The following is a 17,147-nucleotide window of genomic DNA, read 5'->3' as shown; positions in this document are numbered from 1 at the left end:
GGGTTAGTGGTAGTAGTCAAGAAGGGTCGGTTTTAGTATCTGTTTCCATGAACAGTATTTCTTGTTAAAAATATAGGGATCACTGAAAGAATATCAGAAACAAAAATATTGTGTGGACAGAATATAGTGTCAGATATTGAAGACCGAAATATTGAGAAGGTAAGTGCAAATAGGCATGTATAGATTTACTATTCACTCCACATCTAGCTACCTTGAAGAGATCCAGATATATAAATATATGTCACCTGCATAAATGTGGCGTTTTATATAGTAAAACGATGCTTACCTATAGTAACCTATGTCACAATATTTTTGTCCTCTATCTTCTTGACACTATTTTGTCCCACAATGTTTTTGTTTCCGATATTCTGTCTAAACACAAAATCTAGTTGTGTATTTCACCTGCTTTCATCTTTTAACTGCGGACAGGTAACATTCCCCCCCACCACCTTTGCAGATCTAAAGGTTCATAGAGGAACAAAAAGTAACTTGTAAGATAAGCCTGTAAAAGATCCATTTAAAGACTCTGCATGATGCAGGTCTTACACACGCTGACGTAAGGACTCTGAGATTCAAACTTGGATGTTTAATGTGCGGATAGTTGGATAGCTCAGTGAACAAAAGATACCCAGGACCCAGTTCTCAAAGAGGCACTGCAGAGCAAATGATTCAATATTCCTTTGCTGTATAAAGGGGCTGGGTTACAGGTAACACTGGAACCCGAGAGTCGTCTGGTACCTTGGGTAAGTTTATGTGAAAAGAAAAGTGGTGCCAAGATTAGTACTGAATGCTGAGATCTGGGGATATAGACCTGCATGGGACAGCTGACCTCCATCTGTGTATTGAGTGGCTGCTGTGCCATTTTCCTCAAAGAAATAAGTCCTACTGGCGGTGTCTTGTCAATGGGCCCTGGGGGAAAACAATGTATATATCAGGACCCCCTGCTGCTGGTAACAGTTCCTGGGGCAGTTAAAGCACAATTGTATAAACAAACCCCTAGGCAACTCAACTTTTATATACTCGTATTTGATACGTTTATATGAAGGCCAAGCGTACTCTGAAAATGTATACAGTCTTTATTTTTACACAGAAACTCTAAAAAAAGAGATATTCAAAGTCTAATTTTACATGACTAGTTAAAAAGTAAACAACATACACTCTTCTCACACAGAAATACATTCATACATTGTAGAATCACTACATAACCTTTAGTTCACAATAGAAAAAATAGTGTAGCCACACAATTTGTGCAATGTGAACTAAAGGTTATGTAGTGATTCTATTCATTCATCCTGTCTACAGGTTACCTAACCTTGGTCCCAACTATCGAATGTATTTCTGCGTGAGAAGAGTCTGTGTTCTTTTGAACTAGACATGTAAAATTACAGACTTTGAATATCATCGTTTTTAGGTTTCGACCTGGCGAAAAGCTGCGCAAGCAGCGTTTCGCGCAGGCGAAATCTAATGTCTTACACTGTGTGGCTGGGAGTCCGCCCCTCTGTTCCATTGGCTAGCTCCATAAATGGAGGCTAGCCATTGGAACAGAGATCTGTCCGTCAATTGCGGAGCAGATTCGGGGGCGTTCCGGCCATTTTTACTCATCCTGCCCCTTTGACAACGTCATGCGGCCGTGGGCGGTGTTTATTTTTTTACAGCTTTGTTTTCCACCATTTCGGAAGTGTCCTTTGTAGGGGTGGGTTGCGCGATGTACTGGCTAGTTTCGCCAATCAGCAGAATATGGTCTGCTAATTTACGCGTTTATGTGTTGTATTTAGTTTAAATTATGTTTTTTTTCCTGCTTGTATATTGCTGCTGCTTTATTATTAGCACTCGATGGGAACGTAATGATACAATCGAGTCGAGAGTTTGCACAGCATGTTGTCAGCTTCTCTGCTTATTTGCATGTATTTCGCAGGGACAAACCCATATTACTACCGCCCACTTGTGTGTAATGTTACACAGGTTAAACACGGAAAGCCAGTGAAGGCGATGTAATGCGTAAGTCAGACGTATGCTGCAACTGATTAATCGATGCGCTCCTAGTGATATCTGGTGCTTGTTTACACCAATTTCAGTGGCACGCACTGTGCACTTTGAGCCTCGGGCCTGCACAGGGCAGTCGGGACCATTGGGGTGCTTGACACCATAATGGCGACTAGAGGGGTTGTTTCTGTGAAAGACATTCATCTCTCACTCATGGGTGATACGCCTTGGGTGACACGCCTTGGGTGACTTTAAATGTACTGTGCACGTGGGTAGCGGTGCCGAGAAATCACTAGTGCAATATGTGGGATCGTCTCATCACTGCCCACATGTCGAGCTGTTTATCACTACCAAACCGGTTGGGGAAGAGAACCCATTTTACATGCAAACATAAGGACCCATAGCGCCACTGCTGGGGTTGTGTGTGTGTGTGTGTGGGGGGGGAGGGGGGGATAATGATGGGGAGGGGTACATTTTAAAGGTCACGAGGCACCATGGTATACTCGCTGGGAGCGCTGCACGTGGGCTGTTCCGGTTCCGGGTCAGGGTGCACCGTGCGCACAGAGCACCGCTGGCTATCGTTTCCTGCACGCAGCCATCACCACTGCGCCTGAAAGCAAAGTACTGCCTTTGGGCTGTTCCGGTTCCGGGTCAGGGTGCACCGTGCGCACAGAGCACCGCTGGCTATCGTTTCCTGCACGCAGCCATCACCACTGCGCCTGAAAGCAAAGTACTGCCTTTAAAGGCATTTCGCTGACCGCGTGACTAAGGTCACCCTATCTCTATCACGTGACCACCTGCGGAGTGCGGGAAAAGCCGTCATTTGTCATTCACGGGTGGTGGGTTTGAAAAAAAACGGAATAAAAAATGTCCTGCTCTGCAAAAGCGGAAAAATTAATTTTATTGCCCCTTGTGACTTGCTTGTGATACTGCCGGCAATAGGAAAGAACATTAAGTTATGAACGTTTTTGCTGTGGTTACTTAAAAAGATGCCAGCCTTGGGGTGAGGCGACGTCACAGCGCCCTGTGTTTGCACGAGGCTAATACTCATAACTCGTTCTGTTCTTTACCCATGTCATGCTGATCTACCGTGACATAACTCGTTCATACAGCGCTGTGCTCGAGGTGCTTTAAAAAAAACATTAAATAACCTGATTTGGTATCCAGACTGGCATGTGGGTGGTCCTCGAAAAAGGGAGCCTAGGTCACTTGGTGCAAATTTCCCATTTTCTGCAGCGCATCAATTGCTGAACTAGAAATGGACCAGAACCTCTGGGGGTCGGTTAAGGCTTATTTATTGCAAGCATAACCCACAAAAAATACAAAGGAGTAAAAAAAAAAAACGGGACTCCTAAGCGTGCCGTCCAAATCATTAAGCGTTGCATGTAATTTAAAAGCACAATAATGTTCCTGCCTTGGACGCTGGTCTATTCAGAACAGGAATAGAAACTTTTTATTTATACTGCACATCATAGGACAATATTATTGTTACTGGTTCAAAAAAAACTTATTTGAAATATGTAACTGAAGGTGTAATTTAAATACAAAAGGATGACTTAAAAATAAATAAAAAGGGCTAACAAATGAAAAGAGAAGAAACATGAGCTAAGAAAAGTATTACACTTGCACTGAAGTGCACTTCTTTTCAGGTGGATGTGTACATGTAATGCAGCGAAATGCTGTTTCTCAGTGTACAAGAGCCAGTTGCTAAAATGGGCTGCCCCATTTCTCCATGCTGTATACTGCTGAGCTCGTCCGTAGGGTACAATAGGTCTCACATTTGCGAGAGATTAAGCTAATGGCAATGTAAATGACAATGCCATTTATTTATCTGTTTTCAAAACCAACACATAATACAAATTTTGTCATTTACAATGCCAATAGCTCTAACTTTTCCAAAGGCGAAACCATTGCATTGTAAATGCTTGTTAGAGTTTCTGTGTAAAAATAAAGACTGCATAGTTTGTCTTTCCGAGTACGCTTAGCCTTAAAATAAACTTAGCAAATGTGATTAAAGGGTTACTTGCCATGGGGTTGGTTTATACCCTTGGGGAAAGCATGCAGCTGTCCATGGGACCTCTTCCGATGCCCTAAGCCTGCACTCGCATTAATATTTTGCACTACGCAGGTAGTTGCCCCCTCTTTGACTGGGTGGTAACATTTCAGTGGTTTGCGACCACAGGGGCCGTCCGCAGAGCTCATCTGACTCCCCTTGCAAGGCTCAAGCCTCTGCGCCCCGGTCCTCTCTGCACCCCAGCGACTTGTAGGAATTTCCAATGCGTCATTGCGATTGACAGGCGCTTGTGAATTGCAGTCCACAGTCTGTGTACTCTACATTGGTACTTTGCATTTGCTAAGTCTGCTTTTCATTCACAAATCCCATGCAGCTGTTTTGTGAGTCTGGTTCATAACTGCTTTGGGTCCTTCTCATGTAAACTTCGGTACTCATGGTGATGTTTCGCATGAATTTAGTGAGAAGAAACGGCATGACTGGAAAATATGGGAGGTCAATCGCTTCTAATTAACCAACCACTGTATTTCTTTAAAAACACATACTGTAAAACGCATGTTTTAGCCATTTTTTTTCACCCCTAAAGCCCACTCTCTATTTCAGTGCAGACACCAAGCTAGACCAAAGACGGCACTTCCGGTGCCCCGCTGCTCTGTATTGACCCCAGTGCTCTCTGACCAAAGAATTGAGCTTGTCTGATAATTTTGTTTTGTTTCTTTCAGAAAGACCGCTCCTGTGACTGGGGCTTTTCCATTTACAGACAGTCCTTTGCGAAATGAATGTTATTTAATTATCTCCCAAGGCTAAGCTTGAATAAATTCTGCGTTAAACCCATCGCTTCTCCCTCACATGAACGGGAAAGGCCTAATATCCTTGTTAAAATCTGATTAAAAATAAAATTGAGTTTTTTGAAGTCTGATTATCGCGTGAAATGGAATTTTTTAAACCTAATTACGGTCGGATTTGCGTACTGTTTTTCAGACCCGTTGAAAAGAAAGTTAAAACACGTTTATTAACGGCATCCAGCGCGGGACGCTGTGGTGACCGTGGAAATGGTGGAATAAACCCACAGGTCTTGAATCCTCTGCCCCAGCCCTCTTCGCTCACCTCTTCCTCACCCCTCTTTTTTTCGCACTCTTTTATTCATTGAGAATTTTTTTCCACGGGAGACCTGACCGCCTTGTTTTTTTTTTTCCTTTTCCGCAACACAGCCAATTTGGATAATTGATGGCTTTTCCAGGAAATAGCGCAAGGAGCTGGGTTTATGTATTCATAGCTTTCATGCTTATTTAGTGTCTGTGTACAGACAGGGGTGAGTGAGGTAACGTAGAGTGGGCGGGCATAGCTGCCAAGGTTTCAGATTGCTATGTGTGACATTTTCATAAATTCAGTGTAAATATGAGTGACATTTAAACGACTATGAGTGACACTCCCCAGCAAGTTTACCTACACTGAATAAATGCTACAAATAACCAAGTGTTAACTGTATCCAATCCCGGTGTGGAGCGCATTTACAACCTGTCTGTGCATTAGCTTGGACTGTGTATAACATGAAAATAGTCTAGCGTTTAGAGTTTGTGTCTCTGCCTCGAGCCTGTACTCAGCAATGCTACAAAGTGTGCTGGTGTCCTATTCATCAGTGGCTATCCTTTAATATGTGAATGACCCATCATGACTCTATTTGAATGTATCCACGTCACATGATTATCAAATTATTGTCAACCTATTATAAACTTATTGTCTTACCATCATCTTGGTATGCATGTCAATTGCCTGCTGATGAAACCCTGGACATCTTCAGAGGCAGTCGACTGGGCTCCCATAACTAACTAGTTCTGGCCTTGCGCTTTTGGGTTTTCCATTGCAGGCAGCGACTTTGGTGTGCAAGGCTGGCTGTAGGCAGGCAGCCTTCTGCCGCAAGCCACAGTTGGACGAGGCAATTCGGTTTGCCGGCCCAAGACATAAGTGGTGGACTCGGATGGGGCAGGGTTAGAAATGGGAACGGCGTTCACCCCATCACTGCCTGAGCAGCCATGGATGGACTTAGGGTGGGACACTCCTACCTTGGTCAAACCACAAAAGGTTTCTGTAGTCGCTCCTCGTGTCCTCTGGGAGCCTGAGAAATCCCTAATGGATTTCAAAATTTCAGAACCTCCCATAGAGCTGGAAGCTCACTCGGAGCAGGGCTGGCAAAATGTCCAAGCCAGCCCTGCTCCTTCCCTTCTTTCGCTCTCTATCTTTTCATCCATCCACTCTCTCTCTTCCCTCTCTCTTCTGCCTCTGATCTGATCGCTTATGTCTCTTTCTAGCCACAATTAAACCAACATTGGGTAGCAAGAAGTAAAAAAAATCTTTAATAATAACTATCTATGTAAGAGTAAAGAAGAGGACAAATCAAATTAAACTAATGATGTGTGCTACTACAGTCACGCACAGGGTATCCATTCCTTGTGAACAGATTCCCATCTGTCACCAAACGAGTCCGCCCTTCATCATCTGGGATCTTTTAAACCAACAAGGTGGAGTGGAATATCCACAGCTGACTGGCAGATGTCAAAGCCTAGCCTGTGGGACCCAGTGGTTTAAGTATCAAATGGGGTGTCTGATGGTGACTGAAAAGCAGTGCTAACAAGCATTTGCAATGCAATAGGTCTCGCATTAGGAAAGTGAGCTATTGGTATTGTAAATGACAAATTTTGTATTTATGTGTTGGTTTTGAAAATAGCAAAATTAATAGCTTTGTCATTTACAATGCCAATACTTTTAACTTTCGCGAATATGACACCTATAGCATTTGTAATGCACTATGTGTTGTATTTACGTGACTTAGATGTATTGATCTTACAAATAACAATTTCTTTTATTTTTTTTAATAATTAATACTTAAATAAAAATTATTGTAATTTATAATTGCAATAGCTTAAACTTTTGTACATAACTTTTGTGAAGCTAATGTTCAGTGTATTTTATTGTGACGAAAATCCAAGAACAGAAGGGAAATATTAACATCTTTTTATGACATTTGTAATAAATCTTGAAACATTGAGAGAACATATTCGAACCAGTTGTTTTTGAATGGTTGCACAGACTGCTGCTGTGGTGGCACTGAGTGATGTGGTGGCGACGAGTGATGCTGTGGTGGTGTTGAGTGATGCTGTGGTGATGCGATAGATAGAGTGTAATTATGTGGCGTGTAACTATGTAGCACTGAGTGGTATTTGGAGTGTATGTTGCATTGAGTGCAGTGTAATTATGTGGCGTGTAATTCTGAGGCACTGAGTGGTATTGTGTGGAGTGTATGTTGTATTCAGTAGAGTGGTATTGTGTGGAGTGTAATTGTGTGGCATTGAGTGTTATTGTTTGTAGTGTATGTTGCATTGAGTGCATTGTAATTATGTAGCATATAATTATGTCACACTGAGTGGTATTGTGTGGAGTATGTGTTGCATTCAGTAGAGTGTAATTATGTGGCGTGTAATTATGTGGCACTGAGTGGTATTTGGAGTGTATGTTGCATTGAGTGCAGTGTAATTATGTGGCATGTAACTATGTGGCACTGAGTGGTATTTGGAGTGTATGTTGCATGGATTGCAGTGTAATTATGTGACAGGTAATTATGTGGCACTGAGTGGTATTTGGAGTGTATTTTGCATTGAATGCAGTGCAGTGTAATTATATGGCGGCAGGGGGTGTAAATTAAATGTAAGGGAAAGAAGGGGATTAATTGAGTGTAAAACGGAGCATGAGGCAAGCAAAAACGAATAAAAGCAAATTAGTCTGAATCATTGGAGTCAACTAAGAGGAACGCTGCTGTCAGTAGGACTTTAATGCAGACAGCATCTAGCGCCCGTATAAACAAGCAGTGAAGGCTGAGGAATGCACACAGGCCTTCTTTATTGCCGCCATCACTCTTATTATCCTGGTCAGTGCCTACATGCAACAGCCAGACGTTTAGGCTCATGTTTCAGGGAAGTTCTTGCAGCTGAAAATATGGAAAATTCTAACATTCAATGGAAATGGCTCTCGTGAAACATCCATGGAAAGGGCTACATCAATAAAGCCTGGTAGAGAGCTTTATCTAGTGACCAGACTGGACTTGTATATTTGATTGTGAATTAAAAAGCAAAACACGTTTACATGCCGAACATGTTGTTTAGAACCCAGTTGCCGTATGTCATCCGTATTCCAACAAGAAAACGTAAACATGCACACTGTGTTAGAAGAGAGGTCAGGACAGTGGAATCTGGCAGTGTGACAGAACCACAACGAGGGACTAGCGCCAAGAGGCACTACATGGTGGAATCTGAAATATAGGTTCAATCATCATTATTATCATCACGGAGACCAAAATACTTAGCAATGTGTCTAACGGCCTGAACCATGCTGCATGGACGGGTCGAACCTTCTCAGGCAAGTATCCGGGGCAGCGCTGAGAGCCGCTATCCGCTTTGGGTTTCATATTAAGGCGCTATAATATGGCTTGATCTTCGTGGCTGCTTTAGTAATTCATTGATTCGAGATTGAATTAGTAGAAGTTCGCGGATATCTGAGGAGGGCTGGGGCAGCGAAGGAAGTGCTGACAAACAATGCGGAGGAATGTTCAGGAGAGTCGACTCGGCGGGCCACCGTAGCTGGGGAAGCAGGTGGGAGGAATGCGAGGAGCAAGGAATGTGAGAAACCAGCCTTGCGTAGGAATTTTGAGCAGCCTGGAGTAGCGGTCGATAGCGGGGAGGCGAGCCACGTCATGAGAGGTCCCGTAATCTCCAAGACAGGAGGCCATGCTTCTAGCTAGAAGAATGTGGCGGATCAGGGGAACCTGTAATCTTATGTGTATTTAATCAGTGCTTAACTTGAGCCCTTGGTTGCAGGTGGGGCTCGCCGGTATTTATATTTGGGGACCAGGAACTATTTTTCATTGACAAGAGTTTACTCCAGAATAAGAGAGAGAAACACAGAAAAGTGCAGAAGAAAGAGGAGCACTGTGACAAAAGGATTAGACGGATGAGAAAGAACCTACAAGAGTCAGATGAAGAGGATGACATTGTAGGATGGCAGATGAAAGGGGTATGAGGTGGGCGGGAACAAAAGGAATTTGCGGCCACATGCTGGCAAATGGTGACCTGCAGAGCGCGTGAATGGGAAGAGCGGCCAGCCGTGGGAGGATTGTTGGGGAAGTAGGAGAGTGCTGGTGTGCGCACGCGGGGGCTGGGAGCGGAGCCTTTGAAGTGTGATGTGAGGCACTGACAGACAAATGGTGGTTTGTAACGTGGCTGGTTTGTGCACGTGCATAGATCACATGAACTGTGCGTGATCAGCCATTGGCAGACTGTTCTTTTGCCCTTACTATAATCTCCGCCAGCAATGCGCAAGCGCATTGGCAGGCCGAGATCTTGGAAGGAATTCATAAAACATGGCAGCGGTTTGGTTAAGAAAGCATAGTACAAACAATGGATTGAGCAAAAATGTGTGGAACCGACTAGGACAGAGTTACAAACTGTAGAAAACACAGTGCCCAACTGAGGGCCGGAGGGAATGGAACAGGTGAGGCCTGGGACATAGAATGTAGTCTCGAACACATTAAAACATACTGTTATTGAGTGTATAGAAACTAGAGGGACCTATAGAAAAGAGCATATTACAAGACTGGAAACTGGGCAATAGTGCATGGAAGCGGCTGGTGAAGAGTGCACGGGAGCGTGCTGTAAGAAACAGTTTCCATTGCGAGAGTGTTACACAAGGCTGGAGACTGACTGAGAGTGCACGGATCAGAAAGGTGGCTGGCGAAGAGTGCAAAAGAGCCCACGGTAAGAAAGTTTCCATTGCAAGTGTTATACAAGGGTGGAGACTGACTGAGAGTGCACGGAGAGGAGATAGGGCTGGCGAGCAGTACAAGAGATACTACAGTAGGAAACTCAATTTATAACACGAGTGTTATGCAAAGCTCGGACTGGGCTAGAGCGGCTGGCTGTTTAAAACGTTCTTTTTCACTGTATGTATCGCCGACATTACTATAAACATACTTGGCATCTCGGTCTTCCTAGCTCACTGTATGATTGCAGGGAATGAAGGGCACCCAGGGCACTCCTGTGACTGTCCCGGGGGGGGGGGTTGAACTACCACGCCCCCAAGCATTTCATTGTCACTGCACGGAGTCATCAAACGAAATCCCCTGGTATGCACCTATTTTACCTTACTGTACCTGTAGTAAAGACACTCGAATTACTGACATCCCGAGGCATTGTACCTACTACGAGGGCCGTGTCCTGGGGTACAACCCCTTCTGCCCCCTCACCTTGCACCCGTGCACCTCCCCCACTGCCCAGCTCACCGGCCGCCAGCTGCATCCAGGCGCACACCTTGTAGACCGTGGCCGAGTTGCAGAAGAAGAAGAGGCCGAAGCAGAGCATGGAGCCGACGATCAGGAACATGGAGATGCCCACGAAGAACATGGCGGTCTTGAAGGCCCCGGAGGGGATGCTGGCGAAGTCCAGGGCGCTGCCCTTGCAGATGAGCTCGGAGGTGAGCGCGTTGCCGATGCAGTAGCTGAAGAGGCCGAAGTAGCCGGCCTGCGGGGTGTTGATGCTGTCCCCGATCCAGTAGGGCTGGATGAAGATCACCACCATGATGATGGTGAAGCAGATGGTGACGACGGCCCAGAGCACGCCGATGGCGCGCGTTGCGCACGTAGTTGGTGTGGTAGATCTTGGCGGCCTCCTGGGCCGGCAGCATCTTGGTCATGGCGCCCGCGGTCAGTGGCTCGCTTCAGGGCGACGCTGGGGCTGATTCACTTTAAATTGCTGTACCTCATTCACTGTCACCCAGAAAGAGACGCTGTTTTAGGAGGGCGAAACCAGGAAGTCAGGCATCCTTGCCCGTGACATGGGCGGGGCCTGTGACGTGGCCGGAAGAGGCCGGTGATGCTCGTTGTTGCGGGGCTCCCATCATGGAGTGCCCCGCGTGTGGAGATGCGCCGGAAAAGAGCACGGTGAGTGGAGGGGGGGGGGATCTGTGTGTGCGCCCCCCGTGAGTGGTGGGGGAGGGGGGTGCGTGCATGCGCGTGTGTGCCTGCCTGCCTGTGTGTATGCCTGGGGGGGAGGGGGGTGAGTGTGTGCACGTGGGAATGTGTGTGCGCATGCGTGACTTTGCCTGTGTGTGATTGCGAGAGCATGTGAATGGCAGGCAGGGGATGTGCACAGCGCCGTGCGCGCCCTCGAGGGCAAATCGGAGACGGCAGAGGCTCGTGCATGGACACCGTCTCACATTCCCCCAGACACGCCAGCAAAAGATGTCTTCGCAGACAAAGCAGGCTTCGCCTGCTTTTTAGGTCTGCTCGACCTAAAAATGTGAAATAGTGTGAGTGAACAAGTGAATTATTAAGAGTAGTAAAATTGGGTAGTAAAGGAGAGGAGAAACTTTACTATTCCCTCCTTCATTCCCAAGTCAGTAAAAAGTGCGTAGTGGTGTCAACAAATAACCACTAGAGAGAGTGAAAGGTCGACATGTTTCTGCAGACCTTTTGGATCCAGCCGGTATCTTGCTGCTTCTTCAGGACCATTAACGCTACTGCTACAGATAGTTTAAAAAGGTAGAAGGTTACCTGAGTATTAGTTATATCGCCTTTCTCCTTACTACGTGGTAGGAGAGAATAGCTCCACCTCACCTGGCTACAGCGCAGGTAAACGGAGCACCGCTCTGTCCGCTGGTACTCCGTAGTAAGGAGAAAGACTATATGACTAATACTTGGGTAACCTTCTACCTTTTTAAACTATCTGTAGCAGTAGCGTTAATGGTCCTGAAGAAGCAGCAGGATACCGGCTGGATCCAAAAAGTCTGCAGAAACATGTCGACCTTTCACTCTCTCTAGTGGTTATTTGTTGACGCCACTACGCACTTTTTACTGACTTGGGAATGAAGGAGGGCATATTAAAGTTTCTCCTCTCCTTTACTACCCAATTTTACTACTCTTAATAATTCACTTGTTCACTCACACTATTTCACATTTTTAGCACTGCTTTTCAGTCACCATCAGACACCCCATTTGATACTTAAACCACTGGGTCCCACAGGCTAGGCTTTAAAATCTGCCAGTCAGCTGTGGATATTCCACTCCACCTTGTTGGTTTAAAGGATCCCAGATGACGAAGGGCGGACTCGTTTGGTGACTGATGGGAATCTGTTTACAAGGAATGGATACCCTATGCGTGACTGTAGTAGCACACATCATTAGCTTAATTTGATTTGTCCTCTTCTTTACTCTTACATAGTTATTATTAAAGATTTTTTTGACTTCTTGCTACCCAATGTGGGTTTAATTGTTAATGTAGGGACAGTAGCATTGTTAGGTCACTAAACTTTCCCTGGGACCCTCCTCCTCTCTGTTTTGTATATCTTTCTAGCCACACACACACACTCAATCCCTCCATCTCACGTTGATCTGTTTTTCCTCTCAGCTCTCTCCCCCTCGGACTCCAGCAACTGGTCAACACCCCCACCCACTACGCCGGCCATACACTCGACCCTGTCTAATCCTCCAGCAACCACATCTCCTTCAGCCACACCACCGAGCTCCACTGGACCGACCACAGCTGCGTACATTTCAACTTCAGGAAAACAATGACCCACCACCGCCCTCAACATACCCCCCGAAGATGCTGGAGCAAGATCACCACCTACCAACTCACCTCCTCCTTGAGCCAAAATCCTCCCACCAACACCACGGACCCCAACGAAGCAGCCCGCAACCTCACACAGTGGATCACCGACTGCGCAGACGCCCTTGCTCCACTGAAGAACCCTCCATGCAATCCCGACAGCAAGAAAGTCGCAAGGTTCACCAACGATCTCAAAGACTCCAAGAAATCCTGCCGTGCCCTCGAGAAAGCCTGGCGCCACAACCAGTCATCGGAAAACATGACTGCCCTCAAGAACGCCACCCGCAAACACCACCAGCTGATCCGCATCACCAAAAGGACAGCATTCAGAGAACGACTGGACAACAACACCCACAACAGCAAGGAACTCTTCAACATCGTAAAAGAGCTCTCCAACCCCAACGCCAGCAACCACATCACGCCATCGCAAGACCTCTGCAACTCTCTCGCCACTTTTTTCCACCGCAAGATCGTCGACATACACGACGGCTTCGGCGCCCAGAACTCATACCCTGCCACCGAACCTACGTCCCCCACCACCATCCTATGCGCCTGAACCCAGGTCAGCACGGAAGACACCACCCACACGATGAACACCATCCACTCTGGCTCCCCAGCCGACCCCTGCCCACACCACATCTTCAACAAAGCCGACTCAATCATCGCACCCAAACTCCGGGACATCATCAACAACTCCTTCGTCTCCGCCACCTTCCCGGAGAGCTGGGAGCATGCAGAGAACAGCGCCCTACTGAAGAAGCCCACCGCAGACCCCACAGACCTCAAGAACTTCCGACCCATCTCGCTCCTCCCCTTCCCCGCAAAGGTCGTCGAGAAAACCGTCAGCAAACAGCTGACAGCCTTCCTCGAGACGAACGGCTCCCTCGACCCTTCACAGTCCGGATTCAGAGCGAACCACGGCACCGAAACCGCCCTCATCGCAGCCACCGATGACATCAGGACCCTGCTTGACAACGGAGAAACCGCCGCCCCCATCCTCCTCGACCTTTCGGCTGCTTTCGACACGGTCTGCCACCGCACCCTGACAACCCGCCTCCACCACACCGGGATCCAAGGAAAGGCCCTGGAATGGATCACCTCCTTCCTCTCCAACAGAACCCAAAGGGTCCGTCTCCCACCCTTCCGCGCAGAAGACACCAAGATCATCTGCGGCGTACCTCAAGGCTCCTCGCTCAGCCCCACCCTCTTCAATGTCTACATGAGCCCCCTTGCAGCCATCGCACGCAAGCACAACCTCAACATCATCTCCTACGCCGACGATACCCAACTGATCCTCTCCCTCACCAACGACCCCGCCTCCGCCAGAGCCAGCTTCCAGGACGGCATGAGACATCGCGGACTGGATGAAGCTCAGTCGTCTGAAACTGAAATCAGACAAGACGCAAGTCCTCATCCTCGGCCCATCCATCTCCGCCTGGGATGACTCCTGGTGGCCCCCCGCCCTGGGCCCCCCACCCAAGCCCACGGACCACGCACGCAACCTGGGCTTCATCCTGGACTCCCCCTCACGATGGCGAGACAAGTCAACGCTGTTACTTCCTCCTGCTTCAACACCCTCCGCATGCTCCGTAAGATCTTCCGCTGGATCCCCACTGGAACCAGGAAAACGGTCACCCAGGCCCACGTCATCAGCCGTCTGGACTACGGGAACGCCCTCTACGCTGGGACCACTGCCAAACTACAGAAAAGACTCAAGCGCATCCAGAACGCATCCGCATGCCTCGTCCTGGACATCCCCCGACACAGCCACATCTCCGCCCACCTGAGGGTCCTGCACTGGCTCCCAGTCAGCAAGAGGATCACGTTCAGACTCCTCACCCACGCACACAAGGCTCTCCACGACTCAGGCCCCGAATACCTCAACTCACGTTCCACACGCCAACCCGCCAGCTCCGCTCCGCCAGCCTCGCCCTCGCCACCGTCCCACGGATCTGCAGAACCACCACCGGAGGAAGATCCTTCACCTACCTGGCGGCAAAGACTTGGAACACCCTCCCCACCCACCTGCGACTTACAAAGGACCATATCTCCTTCAGGACGCACCTCAAGACCTGGCTTTTCGAGCAGTAGCGCCCCCCCCCCCCTCCCCAGCGCCTTGAGACCCTTGCGGGTGAGTAGCGCGCTCTATAAATGTTTTTGATTGATTGATTGATTCCCTCTGTCTCCTAAAGCCCCTGCTGCGTGACCTGCCCTTAACCTCGAGGAGCTGGAGACCAGAACCAGCTGCGTTCCAGGACCGTCAGAGCCTGGCCTGAGCTGGCCTGCCATAGACTTTCCCTTTATGTGGGTGGCGTCATTGTAATCGTACTTTAAGTGTCGGATTTAGTAACAAATAGCATTTCCTAGGCAGTCCTGCTAGACTAGGGTAAGTCCAAGCGAAAGTTTAGAAAAAAATTCGATCTACGTTAATACAGTTTAAAAAAATATTTTGACATTCAAGAAAAATTAAAAAGTTGAATATTGAAATGCGGGAAGAAGCACTGGCTCTGGTAAAAAATGATCGATAGAGGATGCTGTTTTTATATTTTGTTTACTTGTATGGACTGGTTCGGAATGGATGTGGGTGTGGTAAGTCTGGATGTGGTGCACATTTCGTCTCTACAAAGGCTGAAAGTGCGAGAGTGTATCCTCTCACAGTCACGTTTGCTGATACTATTAGTTATGTGATGCGGCAGTGTGAGCCACACAGAGTCCGAAGGAAAGCACCGATGATGCCAGTTCACTCTTATGGAGGCCGCCATTTTAGAGCAGCGAGGCTTGACATTAGCCCTTATCTTCGACCCAGTAGTGTGCGGTGACATCCTTGGAGAAACGAGCACTTGCTCATGCATATTAATTCTAATGTCTGTATTTGGCAGTGAGAAGCAAGACCGTAATGGTTACCAGTGGCACTGGGTCAAAATCATCTTGGAAGACGGGTATTGCAACCAGTTTTCTTGGAGATATTTTGGGTCAAGGTCCGCTTCTCTTTAGGTCAAAATACATATTCACTTAAAAAAAAAAACTTAGTGACTTTTCAAACATTTTCCCAAGGGCCACAAAGTTTGGTCTGTGATGTGACAGAGGGCCGTGTTGATGCCAGCAGGGTGGTGGTCCGTGGGGAACAGGCAATAAGGGGAGTGTAGTGGAGGCAAAGAATATACATCTAGTGGCTAAATTGCACAATGTGAGATACCAAATTGTGTGATCCTAGGCAATTGATTCATTTCACTTTTCCTCCTTTTTCTTCATTATCACATATAAGAGGACCACCATATATATGACTTCAGGATCTGTGCTGTACAAAACGTCTCCTGTGTTTGATTTAATAAACTATAATATTCATGTATAATAGGAACCTAGGCCACCCTAAGAGTTCACACAATAACTGACTTGACAGTTCACTATTGATGCTATTGTCCGTGTAGGGGGAAGAGTTGATGTTTCTAAATTCATATTTGAAAAATTTCTCTTAAAAAAATTCTTCTCAATGCACTTATACAATCTAATATTCTAAGGTGAAATGGTTCTGTATTTTAATGAAATACACTTTTTGAAGAGACATTATCATATTTTTGAAAATGAAAGTGTTACTAAAGTTAAGTGGTGCAGGGCAACCTAGTTACTTCCTTTCCTTTACTTCAATTAATCTTAAATAAAGTCTTACCTGTTTATTTAACATCTTTTTAATGTTCATGCGGAGTCCAGTGAACAGCAGCCTAGGGGGGCCACATACGAAGGTCAGAAGGGCCATTCTGTGAGTATCCTTTCTTTGTAGTTTGACAGTCACCTAAGACTGAATGTTTATGGTTTAAATCTTTTAATTGGATTTTAAAAGGTCAAGCAATACAATAGCCGCCACCTACATCCACCCGCCGGTGAGGATCATTAATTTTAACTAGCTATAAAAGCATAGAGGGAAGAAAGTAAGAAAGAGGGTGGAAGGGTAAGGAGATCAATTCTCTGTATGTGTGCGCAGTGGGCCAGGTAGGCTTCGGATATGTGAACTGGGCGGGTTGAGCCAGGTGTTGTCTTCATTCCTGTGAGGGGGGGGGGGGCACTAGTGAGGCGGAGCACTCAGATACTTTGGGAAAGTGAGTTCCGTGAATTAGTTGGAAAAAATTTCTATGGTGGTACCCCATGTTTTGTCAAATTTAGGGAGGAAGTGTGCGAGGCCTGCTCTAATCTTTTCCATTCCCAGTAGTTCCCATAGCTTATACTAGCAGCCCGTCCCGACCTTGTCCGGGAGCAATCCGGCTTCCCCGACCCCCGCCTGCCCGGACATTGTGCAGCAGCCCGGCCCCCCGCCCGGGCATTGTCAAGCAGCCCAGGCCCCCGCCCGCCCCGTCCCCCGCCTGCCCCGATCCCCGCCTGCCCGGAGCCTTACCTCAGCCACCGCTCCTCCCCCACGCTCCTCATTTCACCGCTCCGCCGCTCCTCGCCGCTTATCGCTCCTCCCGCCTGTCCACCGGTCCTCACCGCCATTCCGCCGTTCGTCACCG

At 47.3% G+C, this 17,147-nt stretch overlaps 1 protein-coding gene and 1 pseudogene across 2 annotated transcripts in view; one reads left to right on the top strand and one right to left on the bottom strand.

Moving 5' to 3' along the window:
* Positions 1 to 17,147, top strand: part of MAD1L1 (mitotic arrest deficient 1 like 1) — a 2,576,418-nt gene that overhangs the window by 237,410 nt on the left and 2,321,861 nt on the right. The gene's annotated exons all lie outside the window — the stretch shown is intronic.
* On the bottom strand, positions 2,276 to 10,732 carry LOC144785202 (LHFPL tetraspan subfamily member 5 protein-like; annotated as a pseudogene).

Source organism: Lissotriton helveticus, chromosome 10 (genome assembly GCF_964261635.1).
Source record: "Lissotriton helveticus chromosome 10, aLisHel1.1, whole genome shotgun sequence".
NCBI classification, from domain to species: domain Eukaryota; kingdom Metazoa; phylum Chordata; class Amphibia; order Caudata; family Salamandridae; genus Lissotriton; species Lissotriton helveticus.
This window is presented reverse-complemented; position numbering and strand designations above follow the sequence as displayed.